At 44.1% G+C, this 19,069-nt stretch overlaps 1 protein-coding gene across 2 annotated transcripts in view; it reads left to right on the top strand.

Annotated features, from left to right (window-relative positions):
* Window positions 1-19,069, top strand: part of CUNH1orf21 (chromosome unknown C1orf21 homolog) — a 189,068-nt gene that overhangs the window by 74,046 nt on the left and 95,953 nt on the right. The window lies entirely within an intron of this gene.

Raw genomic sequence — 19,069 nt, 5'->3', positions numbered from 1 at the left:
TAATCTTTTAGCCTTTCTATGACGTTTCCAGGTGACTTTAGAATGTCTAGAGTGAAAGTTGCAAACTGCCAACCCATGGCTGCATATGGCCTGCCCTTATATTTCTTTGACTCCCAGAGAATATTAAAATGCAAAGCAAGACAGCCTTTAAGAATCAGGGTGTTTCACATAAAACCCCAGGTTCCTTCCGAAGCTCTGTCACCGCTGGGCATTCGTTCCAGAGGCAGCAGCCCGCGGGGTGGGTAGCGGCTTCCCCTTCGGCCTCCAGGTAACGGCTGAGCTCCGCCCTGATGGCACATCAAGCCCAGCTTCCTCCCTGGCTGTTGCCAGCTCCTGCCTGGCCACTTCTGGGCGTTTGAGTTCATCTCATCTTAAGTGTGTTCCTTGGAAGATTAGTTCCTGCCCTGATGAAGTGTGTCTCTGTGTTAGCACAAAAATCCAGTTAGTACAAGGCAGTTGAAGCAGTTTCCGTTGAATTACTTTAACAGTAATACCCACTACTTGACATTTACATGGCACTTGTATTCCTGAAAGCACCTCTTCATCTCTTGTTCAATGAAAAACCTTACTGAAATAATGTTTACATGTAAACAGCTTCAGTTGCTCTAGTCAGTCACTTCAGATAATTCTACTGCATTTAGAGTCTCTAGTTTTTGACCCATTGCAATGGTTGGCTCGGTCCCCTGGTGGGGGGCGGGACTTGGGAATGCTGTGGAAGGGCTAATGGTAACATGAACCAGTGTACATGAGGAGGAGAGTTGTATTTTTGCTTTAAGAAGTACTTGTCTCCTGGAACGAATTTGCTTCTGGTAGTGACTATTTGGGATTTAGAGCTACGGAGAAGAGAAACCTAGCATCTTAATAAAACTAGAATCTAGATCACCGAAGCCACAGTTTCTGGAAAAACAGCTCATTGGAACCTACACATCCATTTGCTAATTTAGTTACAACTTTTATAGCCAAGAAGACTTTCTATTGTCCTCAAGTACCATCTGTGTTTTTCAAATGTTAGCATTTAATAAAGGAGCCTTGTGTTAGGCAACTGTTGCCTCAGGATGCCAGTGGCATTCAACAGTGAGCACGTCTTTTGGTCATGAGTTGGTGGGTCAGCCGGAGTGGCTCTGCCCTAGTGTCTCTCATCTTCCTCCTGGGACCGGTGAGCCAACGGGACATGCCTTCCTTTCGCAAAAGGTAGAAGTGCAAGCAAGATACAAGATGCCGCTTAAGCTTGGGCTTAACACTGGCACGCTGTCACTGGTACCAACATTCAAGCCAAGTCACATGAACAGGTCCAAAGGTGAGAGGCAGGGAAGTACATCTAACCGTAGTACGTTCACGGCAAGGGCGTGGATGTAGAGAGCTGTCGAGAACGGGGGATGACAACTGGGCCCACCCCGAGCCTGCCCGGTCGGTGCGGCTGCATGCCGTCTGTGCCGGAGAGCGCGCCTGAGGCCTCTGCTCGCTCACTCTTCATCTCAGTACTCGTATCGAAGTTCTCGTCACTCCTGCATTTGTCACCTTGTTATTCTCTCCAATAAACATGTGCAGGAATACAAGGAGGGGAGCGCTTCATACTCTAGTCAAGGGAGATGGTTTTTCTAGGTCTATAAGGATCTGGGGGGAGAATTGTCAGAGACCCGTGTGCACGTCAGTGCCAGTATCCTAGATAGTGCTGAATGCTCGTGTTTGACTAGGACAAGAGCTGGTCCTATCTGTGTCTGTCCACTGAAATTAGTTTGCAAGCAGGAGTGCACAATCCCCAGTATGACCACAGATGGTCACAGATGAATGGAAGCTCTGGCCCACTTTTCACCATTTGATATCTTTTGTTACCCATTGTTTCAGTGGTCTATTACCGTGTATAACAAAAGACCCCCCACACTCAGTGGCTTGACGCAGCACCGATTTATTACTTCGCAGGACTCTAGGGGCAGCTGGGGTCCATCTGGGCTCAGTGCAGCTGCATTCGGCTGGGAGTTCAGCTGGACTGAATTGGGCCCAACGGGGCTCAACTGACCAACAGGGCTCAGACCCCTCTGTCTACTAGGCCTCTCTTTCCAGCTGGGGAGCCCAACTTCTCATGAGTGCAGCTTCCAATAGATAAAGTGGAAGCTGCAAGATCTCTTAATACCTGGGCTTGAAAGTCCAAGAAAGCCACGAGCCACAAGACCCACCCAGGGTCAAGGAAACACAAAGGCTCTCCATCTCCTGAGTGTGTGCCTACGGGGGGGGGGGGGCAGATTTGGGGGGCATCTTTGGAGTCTGGTCATCACAGCCATTGAGAGTGGCAACGAGAACGCCAGGACTGAATGACAGCCTAACCTGGACGGCTACAGCTGGCTTTCTAAATCGCTCATCTCTTTTTAACCGAATAAAGTGGCCACATTCACTTCAGAAGCTCCATGTTTTTCAGTGTTTGAAGATGTTATTACCACATGTTGTTGAAGCGTTGACAAAGTCTGTGAAGCGTGGCATATTTGGGGTCAGCTCTGAAGTGTGTGTACGCACACATTCGATCCTTTTTCTAAAGGTGTTAATTTCATTTTGTAGCTTCTGAGGACCTGCTGGGAGTGTGATAAGCAACGTATTCTTACACATGGTCACTTCTGATTTGATGAAGCAGTTTGGTCTGCGTGATGTTTTGGTTTATGTAGGACCTCACTCCAAATGTGTGTGACAGAGTTTATGTAGAATACGCCACCATCAAGGAATAAGTGACAAATGAGCATCTCGATGTCTAGATGTCATAGAAATCAGGAGGTCATCAATGAGGAAATTTATCACTGACGTTTACCTATGGACTTGCACTTTAAATACCGAAGCCTAAAAAGGTTCGGATCTAGAGTTGTGCCTTACATCCTGTGGCTCTTTCAAAAGTGAAACCCGGGCATGAAAACTCATCTCCAGATTGGCACTTCCTTCCCTCATTGGTCACAGCAGATGTGAAGAGAGGTCAGCAGATCTGCTGAGGTCAGTCAGAGGACAGCCGAGCAGATTGCCAAATGAGCTTGCATAAAATAAGTGACCAGCAGGTTCAAGTTATCATGACCTAGTTAAGCAAGTTCTAAGCAAAGCCAAGTGTTTATTGGATTTCTTTCAGCAGTCATTCTCTTAGTCTATGGAAGTAGGTGCATAGAACAGACTCAGGTCTTTTTAGGGAAATGGATAGTCCGCACCTGAGCTCATTATCCCTTCGGCAGCTCCTCCCCAGGAGAGGGAAAACTCTTCAGTTATGTTGCCTTTCCCATTTGCATGAAGGCCACCGCCATCTTTCCAGGAATGGAGGCTTTCGTCTTGAAAAGGCTTTAAAGCTGAGGACTTTGTCTCTCCCAGTTCCCAGATCCCGTGATTCTGAACTTTGTCCAGCGTCACTTTTCCGGCCACCCCCAGAGTTTAGGTTGGTGTAGCCCATCACCCCTAGTGGTACAGTGTTCTCTCAACGGATCTCTGTGAGCCTCCTCTGTTGTTTGTTTGCTTCTTTGCTTGTATTTGTTTGTTTTTAAATGTCCATTTCTTGCTATGCCAGATTGTGTTGGATTTTTCTAAAATCCTTCCCTGTCATGTTATCCTCCTGCTCCAGAACATTCTATCGCACATAGTTCTTGGCCAGTAAAATCCTCAATCCTTAGTGGACATTCAGGACTTCTGAAAATGGCTGCACCCACCTCTGCCGCCGTGTTTCATACTCCGTCCATCCTGTTGCCTGTTCTCCAGCCAGACCGGACTCCTTGCCCTGTGGCCTCGTCGCACGCTTCCCGTCCTCAGGCCCTCTGCACGCCGGCTGACACCTCTGCTCCGCACGGGCCCTCTCTCCTGCCTTCAGCTCTCTAACTCCTGCTCTTCTTCCAAACTTCTCCTAAACTTGCACAAAGCTTTTCTAACACCTCCAGAAAGTTATCCGTTCCCAACTCATGTATATACATGTTTTTATTTGTTTATATGCCCAATCTTTCATTGCTTGTTTATATGAGTCATGCCTGTCATGAGCTGGTTAGTCCCCTGGAGGCAGGGACTGTATCGTCCAGAGAGGACAGAGGGTCCCGAAATGCCAGGAGCTGGCGGCAGAGAGATTGTTCAGGAACCAGGTTGGCCCTGACCTTGCCAGTTGCCCCATATGACTGAGTGGCCTTGATTGAGGCTGAGTTTGGCTTAAGGACCAAGAGAGTCTAATGTTTGTAAGTTCTCCCTTATGTGGAGGTGCTGAGATTATTACAGAAAATTCTTCTGGGTTGGTGGTATAAAACTGAGTATAAAAGAACTTGGCTGATATCTTTAACTTGGGCTCCGTATGGCTGGGTGACTTCGGTTCTGATCTTGGCTATGTAAACTGAGGACATGTAGCAGGTGTGTGTCTGTGTGCATGTGTGTGTAATGGTACGCCAAACTGTTACCCATCTAAAATATGATAGAGACCAACTTCACAGGTTATGGTGAAGATTAAATGAGAAAATTTATCAGACTCAAATCTATCAGATTCCAGGTTCAAAGCAGCTGGAGGCAAAGTACTAATTCACAGTGTCTTCCCATAGCAATTTCTGAGTGTGTAAAATGAAGGTTAATTCATCTGTTTGTGTTTGTGAGACAGTAACAGAGAGAATAATGTTTAACTCTGTGCCATTCCATACAGTAGCCACTGGCCACATGTGACTACTGAGCATGCGAAATGTGGCTAGTCCTGAATGACATATGCTGTACGTGTGATAGATACATGGAATTTTGAGGACTTAGTATGAAGAAAAGAATATAAAATAGCTTGTTAATAATTTTGGCATTACGTGTTGAAACGATAATATTTTGGATATATTGAGTTAAATGTAACATATTTTAAAAATTAACTTCACAAGTTTCTTTTTTACTCACTTAATGTGGCTACTAGAAATATTTCAAGTGAATACATAATTCGCATTCTCTTTTTCCCGGGTGGAGCTGGTTTAAGGCACTGATAGGTGGTGGTGGTTAGGATTTCCTTTCACGTTTCAGTTTTGCAGTTTCCTTACCCTTGAATCGAAGGGAAAAGGCGCGAGGCGGAGACGGCAGCGCTCGTGTTCAGCTCTGACTCGGAAGGGGTGGGCGGATTGCGTGGCTGGGGAGCAGGGTTTGGGGGACACAGAGCCATCAGAGGGGCAGAGGTTTGGAGGCAGCTTGGCAGATGAAGAGGAGCAAGCTAACCTGCTCATGCCTCCATGCTAGTTGGTCATAGTGGTTAGCTGCCTCTAATGTGATGTTTTTGCTAGTCTAGGAAGTTTTTAATTGACTTTTGAAGTCATTATTTCCCAAAGGTCAGAGAGCCAGTCTTTTTCCTTCATTTTGTTTTCATGGAGTCCATAAAGAACCTTAAAGGCAGGAGATGTCTTTGATGGGTTTGCGCTAGAACCGGGTCATAATCATGAATAAGCTGGAAAACAAAAATGTAAAGTTAGGATGAGTGAGGAGCTTCGTCCTGGATTTGGTCTTTAAAGGGTCTGTGATGTCTTGAACTGAGCCTCAGAAAAGGTCTTAATGGCAACCTGAGCCTCATGAAATTATACAAGTCAGCCCACCTTGTCCAGAGTTCGTTGCGCACTTCCAAAGGGACAGTGTCTCAGCCCAGTGTCTGACTCAGAGAAGCTGCTCTGAATACCGTAGTTTCATTGTTTCCTTTTAGATAGTTTCTGGGCCATTCTGATAGGTGCTCATTGTTTCAGGAGGAGAGAGGAGACAACCCTGTATTGCGTGCAAGCAAAGGAGTGATTGTAGGTTCTCTTCCACTAGCCAGGGTTTGTTCCGGCTCCCTCACCTCTTCTGTTGTCTTTGGCAAGTAGCTTACCCTCATTAGTTTCTGAGTTTCCTCTTCTATTGTATAATATGGAGATAATAGCGCGCCCACCACCTGGAGTTGTGCGGGGAATCAGATGTGTTGACAATGAAAAGCACATAGAACAATGCCTGCTGCATAATTAGCACTCCAGCATTCGTTGCACATCTGAGTAGACTGGTCTGGCCTCTTCACTCACCCCCTTGCCCACTGCAGAATGCACCCTGCTAAAAAGCCCCTTGGTGCATATTCAATCTGGCTGAGCTAGCGTCAGAATGAAAATTCTATTTGGAAAAATCTTCTACGACAGAAAATCAGGAAATGCTCTATGTTTCCTATATTTAAAAAAGGAAAAATCCACGTGCTATTTTTTTCTCCCTTGCCAACGAGCATTGTAAACCTGTTCTTTTAATGGTAGAATAGAGAAGAGTGGAAAAGATGACCTTTGTCACTTAATGCTTCGAGGCAGCCTGATTGCACAATGAGGAAGCCTCCAAGTTCTCAGAGACCGCTGGTGGGGCCATGTGGCTGGGCCCTTGATGGTGTCCCTTCCGTTTTATGTCTTGAGGGTTTCCTTCAGTTGCTCTTGCCTCTCCGGGGGCCTGTTCTTCTCTGTAGCTGCCTGGAGCCCTTCCTCAGGCAGAAGATGAGAGTGCACTTGGCCCTGAAGACCCCGCAGGCAGAAGATGAGAATGGGAAGGCTGGGAAGGTGCTGCCGGGTGCCCCCTGGCCTTCTGGCAACAGGCGGTGAGAGGCACGGAGGACCGGGGCTGTGGGCAAGCCTTGTTCTGTGCGTGGTGAAGCTCTCGAAGAGTGACTCAGCAACGAGAGGGGGCGGGGAGGGCTTCTTTACCCATGGCACTTCTCAGAGCTATTTTCTCCCAAGTGACATCACGGAACTCAGAAATTCAAAACAGTGGCTTCTTCCTGGAATCCTGGCTGCTGTGGCAGAAAGGACCTGTTTTGCTGTATGCACCTGCCTGGCAGCGCCTCCCCAGCAGCGTCTGTCTGGTGCTCAGACCTCATTTTAGGTCACTGCAGAGACCTACCTTCTGTCCCCAGAGCCTTCCGTGTGGCTGCGTTTCGCCCCTGAATTGTTACATCGGAAGCACTGCTGTTTGACTCGTATTTTACAGTGGATAAGGCCTTTTGCCATGGGGTTGTTATTGTTTTCCCCACCTGCCACAAAAGGAAACAAGTTAATGACCATGCCAACTCACATAATAAAGGAGTGGGGCCGTGACTAGCATTGACGATGCAGACTCTTTAAAAAATAGAGCCGATTTTTTTTTAATTTTTCAGTTACAGTTGGCATTCAATATTAGTTTCAGGTGTACAACGTAGTGATTAGATATGTATAATATATGATTTACAAAGTGATCACCCCAAGAAGTCTAGGACCCTTCTGACACCATGCAAAGCTATTAAAATGTTACTGACTTCATTCCCTGCCAGAAGATGCTAACTCTTGACTGAGGGAGATCTCCCCTTCTGGAATAAGTATCTCTCTGTGCCATTAAATGCAAAACAACCTTTGCTCAGGAGTCTTTGGGAAGTAATTGCTAATTGGCCGCTCCAGCTCATCCATGGCTGTAATGAGGATGTCTGGAGACTCTACTGTAGTAATCAGGGCTATTTCCAGTGGGCCTGAAATTCACTGTCATGGCAAATGCACGGGTCTGAAATCTGGCAAATTGGTTTCAAATCCCCACTCAGCTACTCACTAGCATGCAGTCTTGGCAAATTACCGAGACTCTCCTTGCCTCAGTTTCCCCATTTGTATAGCTTGGGCAATACTAGTGTTTACCTGCCTTCAGAGGACAGGTGTGAGACTTACACATGTCGAGCCCTTAGAATAGGACTTGCCACATGATATGCAGGGTGACTGTCATTTATTACTGTCATCGTCATACCAGCCGCCTTGGTGACCCCGGTGGGAGAGGGGAAGCATAATCAATTTACTGCAAGTGTGTAATTCTCTAAGTTATCCACACAATACTCACCTTTTTATTTGCTAAATATGTTCTTTCTCTCTTTTGATCTAGACCAGCTTCGGTTCTTTGTAAGATGTGTGAATATGTCTTTAAATCAAAAGACTAAAGCATATGATTTAAGAGTGGTATGTATATTATGCCTTATTTCTGTGAAAGTGTGGTTAAAAGAAATATCCCACCATAGAAGTTAACAAATATATTTTTATTTATCAAATATAATCTCTCTCTCCCCCTCCCCCCGACCCCCCGCCCTCTGTGTATGCGTGTGTGGTTTGATTCAGCATTTTCCTGCTCTGGGTTTATCCTGGACGGGGGGGGGGATGCCGAGAGGAGTAAGGGAAGCACCATGCAGCAGCCAAGAGGCAGCAGGCGCAGCCGATGCCCTCAGTGGCTGTGATTGGATAAATGTGTCCGTAACCAACTGAAATAAAAAGATGTACAAATTAGGTGCTATTTCAATTCCCTAACTCATTTCTTTATACCAGAGTTTTTCAGATGAATCTAAAGATTGAAACATAATATATGAAATCGTAAAAGTACTATAAAAAATACAGGAGTGTTTTTAAAGTCTTAGGTCGCAAAGTATCTCCCTCATAATGCCATAAAGTCCAGTGCTGTTGAAGAAAGGTTGATAAATTTGATTACATAAAAACGTAAAGCCTCTGCATAGCAACAAACCAACCAATATAAACTAACTTAAAAGACAAATGCCAAACCAAAAATAATATTTACAATACAAATAAGGTTAACATGACTAACAGAAAAAGACTCTTAAAATCTGTAAGGAAAGAACTAACATTCCCGTTGAAAAATGGAGTAAGTTTGCGATCAGGCAGTTGAAAAAGAAAGAAATTCAAAAGGGCAATAAACATACAGAAAGATATTCAACTTCTTAGTAAGCAAATAAATCACAAGAACAACAAAAAACGCAAAACAAAACATTTTTCACTGTTCAAAAGTGGCAGGAACAAGGCACCTGTCTCATATATCACTGGGAATGTCAAACCAGAACAATTTTTCTGGGTCCCCAAATAGATATATATCTATATCTATAGATATATATAGATATAGATATATATCTATATAGATATATCTATAGATATACATAGATATAGATATATCTATATATATATTACACATATACAATTTAAATGAGAATATGCCCTTTGCTTCACCAGTACCACTTCCAGGGGTTTATCATAAGGAGATAATTGGACAAGCAAACCTGTAGGCTCAAGGGCCTTCCTCACTGATGAAACATGCAGGGGTGGGCAAAAGTAGGTTTACAGTGTGACTACACAAAACAGTTTGTTTTTGTATTATTAATTATTATATTTATTATTATTAACCTACTTTTGCCTACCCCGTATATCAAATACAGCTATAAAAGATGGAGGTACTCTATATTTATTGAGGTGAAAAGAAGGTCTACAACATGTTATTAACTGAAAAGCGTAAAAGCTTTTAGAAAGCATATCTTGTTTGTAAATTTGATTTGTTTAGAATATGTGTACAATTCTGTGCAAGTGCATAAAAGAAGTGTTTGGAAGGCTTGTTCACCAAAATGTTAGCAATGACAAGCTCTCTATTGTGGAGTTTCAGGCGATTATTAATTGTTCTTTGTATTTTTCTGTATGGTTTAAATTTTTCACAGTGAATATGTATCACTCGATACCACTGTTCATTTTGATAAGGATAATTCTATGTTCCCATCTTCCGGACCTTCAGGTGGGCCTGTGGGGCAATGTGAAATCTGTCCCAGAGGAGAACGCCCTGTCTGTCCCTGGAAACAGCCCTGGGCAGCAGGGACTTGACAGATCGACTTGTTTGTCAGGTGAACAGGCTGTGTATGATCCCTGGCGCTTGTCAGTTTCACCTAAAACCTAGCAAGTCAGTGCAGTCTACTAAGTGCAAACCGACCACCGCGCAGATGCCACGTACCAGGCTATCAAGATGGATTAAACCAGGTCCCTGCCTTTTAGGAACTGATGATTCCAGAGATGGGCATCTCAACAAAAAATGTCAGTATTATATGATGACAATGCAGAAGGGTCTCTTATCCCAGGACAATTAAGGTCTCAGCTGAGTCTTCAAAGATTCCTGACAGACAAAGGAATTAAGGCGGAGCAGGAGGCGTTTCAGGCCAAGAGACAATGGGAAGACTCAGAGGTACATCTAGGGGACACGGGGAAGCTCTTACCAAGCCAGTGGGAAAATAACTTCAGACACTCTTACATTAGGACAAAAGTCTTAAATACCTAGAAATTTTACGCTATTTTTTTTTTTTTTCAAAACCCTGCAAAGCTCACACAGGCAGGACAGGAGTTGTAATTACATTAGGCCACTGGAAATTGGTTGAGCATTTAGAAAACACTGAACAGGAAGTCTGGCAGATCTGTTGCTGGTTTCTTCCGCTGCAGGGTCAGCCTTGCCTCAGGGAAGGTCCGGCAGGCCCTGAGACACTAAAGTCGGAGCTCGGCCTCAAATACACGGCGAGGCTGTGTTATCACTAAAGGATCCTAGAACCGGACAAGTCAGGGTATGACATGTGGGTTGTCCCACCTGGGAATCAGAATATGACTCTGTTAGTTATTACTGCACACTGGCAGTGTCCCCAAAGCAGACTCTCTAGGCGTCATATGTCCCATGTAACTCCTTCGTGTGTGATGACATAAGGAATTCTGCACCATAGTTACTACCTGGAGAGGCGTGTAGGTGCTTGCTGCTGCAGGGAAACCCTGAGGCTTTGCCCCAGTTTTTAGAAGGAGGATTGGAACTCAGTGGGAGGTGACAATGGCATATCCGTCCCCCTGGGACAGAGCAGGAGTCGGCCTGCCACCTTGCCCTCCTGAGTGTTCTTCTGCTGTTCAGTATTTCCAGCTAAGTAGCTTGTGATCATAAATTGGTGTCACAGTTTAATTGTGTTTCTGATAACAGCATTCTCAACCGTGAGGAAAATTGCTTCATCCAATTAAGTACTCCTGAGGTTATAATTCTGTCAGTGATTGTTTTGGTTTTGGCGGGGGAGGGGGGAGTTGAGAGAGGAAAAAAGAAAACATCGATTTGTTGTTCCATTTATTCATGCACTCATTGGTTGCTTTGTGTATGTGCCCTGACCGGAGATCGAACCTGCAGCCTGGGTGTGTCAGGACTATGCTCTAACCAACTGAGCCACACAGCCAGGGCTCTAGTCAGTGGCTTGCTGATGAGCCAGTTACAAGGTGAGAACAGTTTCAGTTGATCATACACAATTCCTCATAAACGGGCCCGTGTGCTTGTGGGTGGCGGAGACAAAAGAAACAGGATCAGGTGACCTGCCCACAAAGAGTTTACTGAACTTTAGATGAAAACACCATTTACCCACAGGAAATAATTTTGGCGAGAAAGAGACACTTGAACATGTGAAACAAAGTGCTGCATTGAGTGTCCGCACGCAATGGCCGCAAGGACCACAGCAATGGGAAACACCGTGGAGGCCTGCTTCAGGCCAGAGGAGTCAAACCTGAGTGAAAAATAGACACCTCCCTCTTAGAGGAAAATCTAGTTACTCTGCAGCAAATCATTATTATTTTATGATTGTTAACTCCTCTAAGATAATACTTAGAATTTAATCACACATCACTGTTGCCTAACATATCCTAATGCCCGATATATAAGTTGTTTGGTAGTAATGAACTGACATTAATAGTAACCACAGCTATTATTTACCAGGTTCTGTTATGCCCATTTATAGGTGAGGGAGTGGAGGTTGTGAGAAGTGAATAACTTGCCTGAATTTATCCAGGTATTATGGTCACTTAGAGTCTGTGTCTGATTTCAGAACTTCAGGGAACGGATCGGCGCTTTAGAAAGAAGAGGCACAGTGTTGGACCTAATAAGGAATTTCTCAAATGTACAAGATACAGTTCCCCTGGTCTGGGAGCTTTCAGTCTAGTGGGAGAGCAAAGCATCAGATCACCTACCTCTTCCTCTCTCAGCCAGGTCATCCATTCAGCAAGTTCTAATTTATTGAGCCCTGCTGTTGGCCTGGCCGGAACCCTGTGCACCGACGACAGTCCCCTGGCCCGTGCCTCTCGGTGCCAACTGCACTACCATGAATCATCTGTGACAGCGAACTGCGGGGCTCGGAAGAAAGAGCAAACACAGGTTATGGGCCATGTTTCACGATGAGTTTCGCTTGGTTGTTGTTGACAAACAGTCACTAGATTGGTAGGAAAACACCCCCTGCTTTGCACCCTGCTCCTGAGCCAGCGCCTGTTGACTAGGATCCGGGGGACTTATTTCTGCACCAAAGGAAAAGACAAGCCTGTGTCTTAGAGGCTGGGAGTTCATCTGCATGTCTGACTCTGTCTGGCTCTACAGGTCCTTAGGCCAAAAAAAAAGCCAAGTGTATCGAGTAATGAATCCCAAATTCTCTAGACTTTTGGGATAGAAAGACAACCAGGTTAACAGTAGTTGAATCGTTATTTTCTTGTTCGGGTATTTCCATTCACTTCATTGTATTAAAGTGCTTTGGTATTAAATGGAAAAATCTGGTTATGAAACTTGTACATGTAGAATGACGCCATTGATCCAATGACAATATACACTCAGCATACATGCACATGGACTGACAACAAAGCTCGGTGTTCACTGAGCCCCCTGAGGGGTGGTTATCGGTGATTAGTCACTACTGATGGTGCTGATTACCGGTGAGTCTTTGAGCTTCTGTGGTATTTTTTCACATGTTCTGACATCTCTTTTTCTAAAGGAATTTTTTTTTAATTAAATAAAAAAATTTTGGAAACACACTAGGATGAACATCCCTCTTAAAAGAGAGAATAACCTAGAAAACTTTCTAAAAGGAGTTTATTTATTTAGTTCCTTTTATGTGTCAGGCATCTTTTCAGGTGTTTTGCTATTTATTAACTTATTTAATCCACACAATACATTCGGAACCTGTTGGTTTGGTCCTGAAATCTGTACATTGAACTGCTATGCCTTGCTACCTTCTCTTCAGGTCCTTTCTTAACTCAAAGGCAGTCCTGCATAGGTTATAAAATATGAAGAGCAATGTGGTCAATATACTAGCATGTTAAAAGAATGTTCTTTATTTTCTGTATTGCCACTGGAAATATTAGTAGGTGAAGTACTTTTCCTTGTTCTCAGAAGTAACCATTAGGAATGGTCACTGAGAACAAAGTCCTTAAGTCCCCCGCCTCTTAGTGCCGACTTCACCAGCATAAATCGCTGGCAGCAGTGAACTTCAGGACTCTGAAGAAAGAGCTAACTTTGCTAACTTGTGACACACTCATTAAATAAACAGGTTTATTTGCCCATTTTCAGCCCTACACCTCATATGTTGCTTAAAATTTGAGAACAAACAAAAGGTAGGCAATAACCCTGAGATAGTTCCCAATTTTAAATTTATTTTTAGCCATTTCAAATGGCTTGTCTTGCTCGTCATTTCAAAGCACGAAGAGGAGAAATCAGCAGGGCAACGTAGGATTGTCCCATTACTAATGTTAAATCGAGCCGTCCTCATCCTTTGTGACTTGAGTCTCAATCTCAGTTCTTCTCAAATTTTCAACTATAATTCTTTGCAGATGTAATTTCCCTTAGATGACACAGTGGGCTATGTACCACATAAGGTTTTAATAAAACAGGTAAAAAAAATGGCTGTAGCCTAGTGAGCCCAGCTTTCAAGGAAGCTGTTGACTTGGTGGCTAGAGACCGCGGGGACTTCTGCAGTCAGCCACAGAGGAACCGCTACAAGTGAGCTCTGTGAGCTTCGGTTTCTACATCTTGGAAGTGAGTAGACTGAGCGTTGGTGATCGCTCTGGGAACGCGGAGCATCAGAGGTTCTACTCTGACCCCCACAGTGAGGATAGCTCACACAGCTCTGTGTTCTCCATTTCTCTGAAGCCACGTGGCCACTGAAAAGATTATATATGATATTGTTTTGATTTTTTTTTTTTTTTAGAAAAATGATGGTGGTGGTAGTGTTCAATGATTAATGACAGCTTTCTGGTCCAAAGTTGGCTAAAGTGTTGATTGCTTCATGATGTGATTTTTTTTTCTTTCTAAAACATTAAAAAGAAGCATTACCAATATCCTCTGTAGCTTCAAAGCATTACCACAAGCTAGAAGGTGAGAAACTTGGAAGTTTCTGTCTTAGCTGGCTGGGGGTTTGTTCCTCTTTCATCCAGCAGTGCTTTCATTGGTGTTCTGCAGCTTCTTGTCAGTGTGACAGTCAGGATGCTGACTTTCTGTTTTAAAGTTTTGCTTGAAGAAGGGGTAGGGTACATTGGTTCGGTTATTTGAAAGGGATAATGAAATGTACAATAGAAGATAATCTTAAACAAAGTCTAAACAAAAAGGGAACTTGTAAATTCCCGGGTTACTGACTTGGTCAAGAAATGCTGTACTGTAACCTGGTGGGATTTCAGAGCGGGATTTTCTTTCTTAACAAATGTAGCAATACTGTGTTGGTCCAGCCAGACTATAAAAAGACAAGAGGAAGTCAAAATTACAGAAAGCCAAATTCGAAAGGACAGCAGAGATAGTAGTCTTATGGTTGCAATATTAAATGTATTTATAAATAATATTCTGTTGGCATACGTAATTACCAACACACTTTTAAGCGCTGAATAAAAATGGCCCTTGGTGGCTTTTTAAAAGGTTGCATAAGTAAAGTTTCTTAGGTCAAAGGGCCACTACTGGCACGAGGGTTAGCGGGTAGGGAGGAAGGCCGTGGGGGACATGTGCCCAGTCCACTGCCCTGAAGGCTGGGCAGGTCCATGCTCGCAATAACGTAAACAGATATTTACGTCTTTATTTTGAATATATTTCCAGAGGCTATGTGCACAGCGATGAAGGACTGAAGGTGCAGGACGAAGGGTGAAGTGAGAACACATGGCCCTAAGGCAGCAATCTCTGAAACTAATGAATATTTTCAAATTGTGAACCAATCCAGACTGGGACAAACCTCCGTTTAGATCCCATGTCATTTCCATTTGGTAAAGCACATTCGGGATGAGCGAGATTGCATTTAAGTGCCCTCCAAGCCGCAGGCACTGTGATTCCCTGTGTAACTGTCACTGTCGATTTTGATCCATGACCAAGGAAGAAATTGTGAAACTATATATGAAATGGGATTTTATTTTTAATGTTGCACCCAGCATTTTGGCATTTATTGCGTCCGCTGTTTAACACACATTTTTGTCGTTAATCTTTTGCTTCCCGTTGCCTTCTCTCACTCAAGAAGTGCTTCTTTATTTTTAAAAGCATTTAGATTTTAAGTTTGGACCATGGCATTTCTCCTTTGTTTCTTGCCTTATTACCCCTCACGCAGTTATTACATTGCCGAATGTTAAAATTGAAAAACAATATGCTTTGAGCTCAGGTGGAACTCTGAAAATCGCAATCATTCATTCGAGAAATATTTATGGAGCAACTGTTAAATTGGACTTTATTAGGGGATGTGACACGTGGTAATACAATAACTTCCCTCATTTTGCCTACATCTGAGGAAGTGACACAGGCAATAAACAGAGAGGTGGATATTCCACTGTCAGGGGGGAATGAGCCAGGAGAGAAATACAAAAGCGGGGAGAGCGACGGGGTCACTCTCATAGGTCTGAGAAGACCAGTCCAAGTAGTGGATTTCTGAGCAGAAGAAGAGGAAGTAAGTCTTGATGATACCCAGGAGCAGAGTCTCACGCAGAGAAAACAACAAAGAAAACAGGGCCAGTTCCTGAGGGGGGCGGCTGGGAGGTTCCAGGATAAAGCTTGAGGTCCTTGTGCCAGCAGAGTAGGGGAGGGGGGTAAACGCAGAGGGCATCCTGGGCTGCAGGGGACAGTGCGCCGTAGCTCAGGTGCACACTCTGGAATCTGTACGGGAAGCCTGGAGAGGGTTTGAGGAGTGGAAGAGTGATGTCTGACTTCAGTTTTCAGTTGCAAGGCTCACTCTGACTGCTGTTGGGGAATAGACTGTAAGATGCAGGCATGGAATAGAAAACGGTGGTCTGGACGAGGGAGGTGTCAGTGGAGACAGTGAGACATGGTCAGGCTGGGGATCTATTTGGGGAACCATTAAATACAAGCTTCAATATCCGTGCGTTTCTCCATTAGGGAGCAGGAGTTGGGGGGTGGCATTGTGTACCGGTAGAAGCTCCTCTTGGGTAGCTCAGAGGCTACGAGCTTTTCAAGTTCTGAAGCAATGACCACGTTCTCCGCCTCATCCATGTGGGTGACTTGTGCAGCGAGTGTTGCGAATGTGCAGACTTTCTCAGGATAGAGCAGTAAAGATGAATAAGGCGAAGGGGAAAAAATGGGACATCTGTGATAGCATAAACAATACAGTGTTTAAAAAAATAAAAAATAAAAAAGGTAAGGAAGAAAATGGACCAAATTGAAGCTTACATTTATATTACTAAAATGCAGTCATACCTACAAAAAGGATGAATACGGTCAAAATTCTGCACTAATGGCTTTTGACTTTTTTTTTTTTCTTTTACCTTCTTGCGGCAAATTCTTCGGCTGCTGTCTGGGACGCAAAGAACATAGACTTGGTTCTCAGTGGGCTCCGTGCTGGCTGTACCCAGGGGCAGGGCCCGGCCCAGGTGGACAGACTCGCTCAGGGCTCTAGGGCTTCCTGATCTAGCAGAAACCAGCACGTTCCACTTCATGCAACCTGAGTGTGAAGGGATCTTTAGACATGACTCGTGGTTTTCATTTTTTTTGCAAGCCGTTTGAAGGCCAGGGGTGTCTGAAGAGGTCCATTTCTGGTCTCGCCTCCCTTCCCCCTATGCCTTTCCCCTTCCCTTCGCCTGGTTCTTCCCTTCCCTCCAGCACCCTGCATTGCTGCTTCATGCATAGCCCAGGTCACGCATTCTACTTGAAAATCTTTGCACTCTGTGGTTTTACCTAACTCAGCCTGCAAGTGCACGCAGCATCTCAGAACAGCAGACCCCACTTGCAGGAAGGTGGCTCTCACACGGGACGTGCTAAGGCACTGGGGCTGCTCTGTACATCTATGGGAGCTGTTTTCCCAAACTCTCCTTGGGTCTATTTGCATAGAATTGTGTGGGCCTTTCATGCTTTGCTATATGTTTAAATCATCCAAAGACTTAGAAATTACAGTATTTTTTACTACTTTTTCCAGCTTTATATGTAATTGACATATAACATGGCATAAATGTAAGGTGTACAATATGATAACTTAATATACTTACATATTGCAAAATGATTACCCTAGTAAAGCTTGTTAATACATCTGTCCCCTCACAGTTACCTTTCTTTGTGGTGAGAACTTTAAGATCTACTCTCTTAGCAACTTTCAAGTGTATAATAACTATAGCCACTACATTGTATATTAGATCTCCAGAACTTAGGCAGCTTATAACTGGGAGTTTGTACTCTTGGACCAACATCTCCCCATTTCCCCCATCCCTTGGCCCATGGTGATCACCATTGTACTCTGTTTCTATGAATTCAACTTCTTTAGATTCCACAGATAACTGAAACCATACAGTATGTGTCTTTCTGTTAGACTTATTTCATTTAGCGCAATGCCTTTAAGATACATCCATGTTTGCTATGAATGGCAGGATTTCCTTCTTTCTCACAACTGAATAATATTCCAATATCTATGCATATATATCATATTTTCTTTATGTATTTCTACATTTGGGTTGTCTCCATATCTTGGCTATTGTGAATGATGTTGCAATGAACATGGGCGGTGGAAGTATTTCTTTGAGATAGCGATTTTATTTCCTTTGGATAAATACCCAGAAAAAAGATTGCAGAGTCATATGGTGGCTCTGTCTTTAATTTCTTTAGGAACTTCCACTCTGTTTTCCACAGTGGCTGCACCAATTTACACTCCCACCAACACTGCAGTAGGGTTCCCTTTTCCCCACACCCTTGCCAACACTTCTTAGCCCTTACCTAATTGATAACAGACATTCTAACTGGTGTGAGGTGATACAACAGTTTTTTTCTGCTACTGTGCATCTCTCTTGGGGAAGCAAAATGGAACGTTTTCTTTAAGGATATTGGAGACCGTAATCTACATTTAAGTAGCTTACGTGTGGATGATGACTGGGGTCCCTCAGCACCCCCTCTCCATCAGCTCTGTGTCCTCAGGCTCCCACTGCAGAGCCTACCTTGAAACTGCTACACCGTACAGTTTAAATGATAGGAATTTAACTGAACTGCTCGGATGCCCTTGTGAGTGACTCTGTTCCCACTCCACAATAGATAAATATTCAAAATTGCTACCATTGTTTATAAACAAATTGAGTGGATGTGTCACTAAAATAGGCTTGTTCAAACTGACCAGGTTATGGAAGATAGTGTTTTGGGGTTTTTTTCCTCACCTGAGGACATTTTTTCATTGCTTTTTAGAGAGAGAAGGCGGGGGAGAAAGAGAGAAAACATCGACATGAGAGAAACATCAGTTGGTTGCCTTCTCTTATGAGCCCCAACCAGGGAATCGAACCCGCACCCAGGGTATGTGCCCTGACCGGGAATCTAACCCACCCCCTTTTTGTCCATGGGACAACACTCCAACCAACTGAGCCACACTGGCCAAGGTGGAAGGTAGTGCGTTTTTATTTACTGTGTCACTCACTGTTAAACTCTTCCCAGGACATTATTCCTGAAGAGCCATTATTTGTTGCCATGAGAACACACTTTAGACTCTAAGGGGAAAATCACTTGGCGATTCACAACAATTGGAAATGATCTTTTGTTTTATGTGAATGAAGCTCTTGTGAGAGGAGGCGCTGGCTTGTCCGAGAAAGAGAGAAAGAGAGAGAGAAAGGAGAGAAAGAGCGAGAACCCGCGCCCCCTTACCTCCGGGACTGAGCCCTCTCCAAGCCTTCCAGCACCTTCCTTCATGAACATGAACATCTCTGTCATGAGATCTGCAGGGAAAGTCGAGTCATGAATATTTTCCATAAGCTATGGAAAATATACCATCTTATCACAAATTATATTTCAGCCGTGTTTTTCCCTTTTCAAAATTCAGTGGCATTGCTTATCAACTTGGGAATTCCTTGAACTTGAAAATGACTCTATCCGGTTTTTCCCTACCCTGGTGAGTGGTATAACCCAGACCAAGTCAGGCCCCGGAAGCCAGCTTCAATCCAGAGACATGTTAATAAGAAACATGAAAGCTCATTGAAAAGCACTTGGCATTTTTACTGAATAACACCAAAGAACCCCAAAGAGGCACCCCATTCATAAACCATTCTGAAGGGGACTGGAATCGACTCCCACGAATCCCTAGCTC

This window comes from Pteronotus mesoamericanus, unplaced genomic scaffold, assembly GCF_021234165.1.
Source record: "Pteronotus mesoamericanus isolate MK-2021 breed Mesoamerican mustached bat unplaced genomic scaffold, CSHL_Meso_final scaffold_1186, whole genome shotgun sequence".
Lineage (NCBI taxonomy): Eukaryota > Metazoa > Chordata > Mammalia > Chiroptera > Mormoopidae > Pteronotus > Pteronotus mesoamericanus.
Note: the sequence above shows the minus strand (reverse complement) of the source record. Positions and strands in the feature narration are given on the sequence as shown.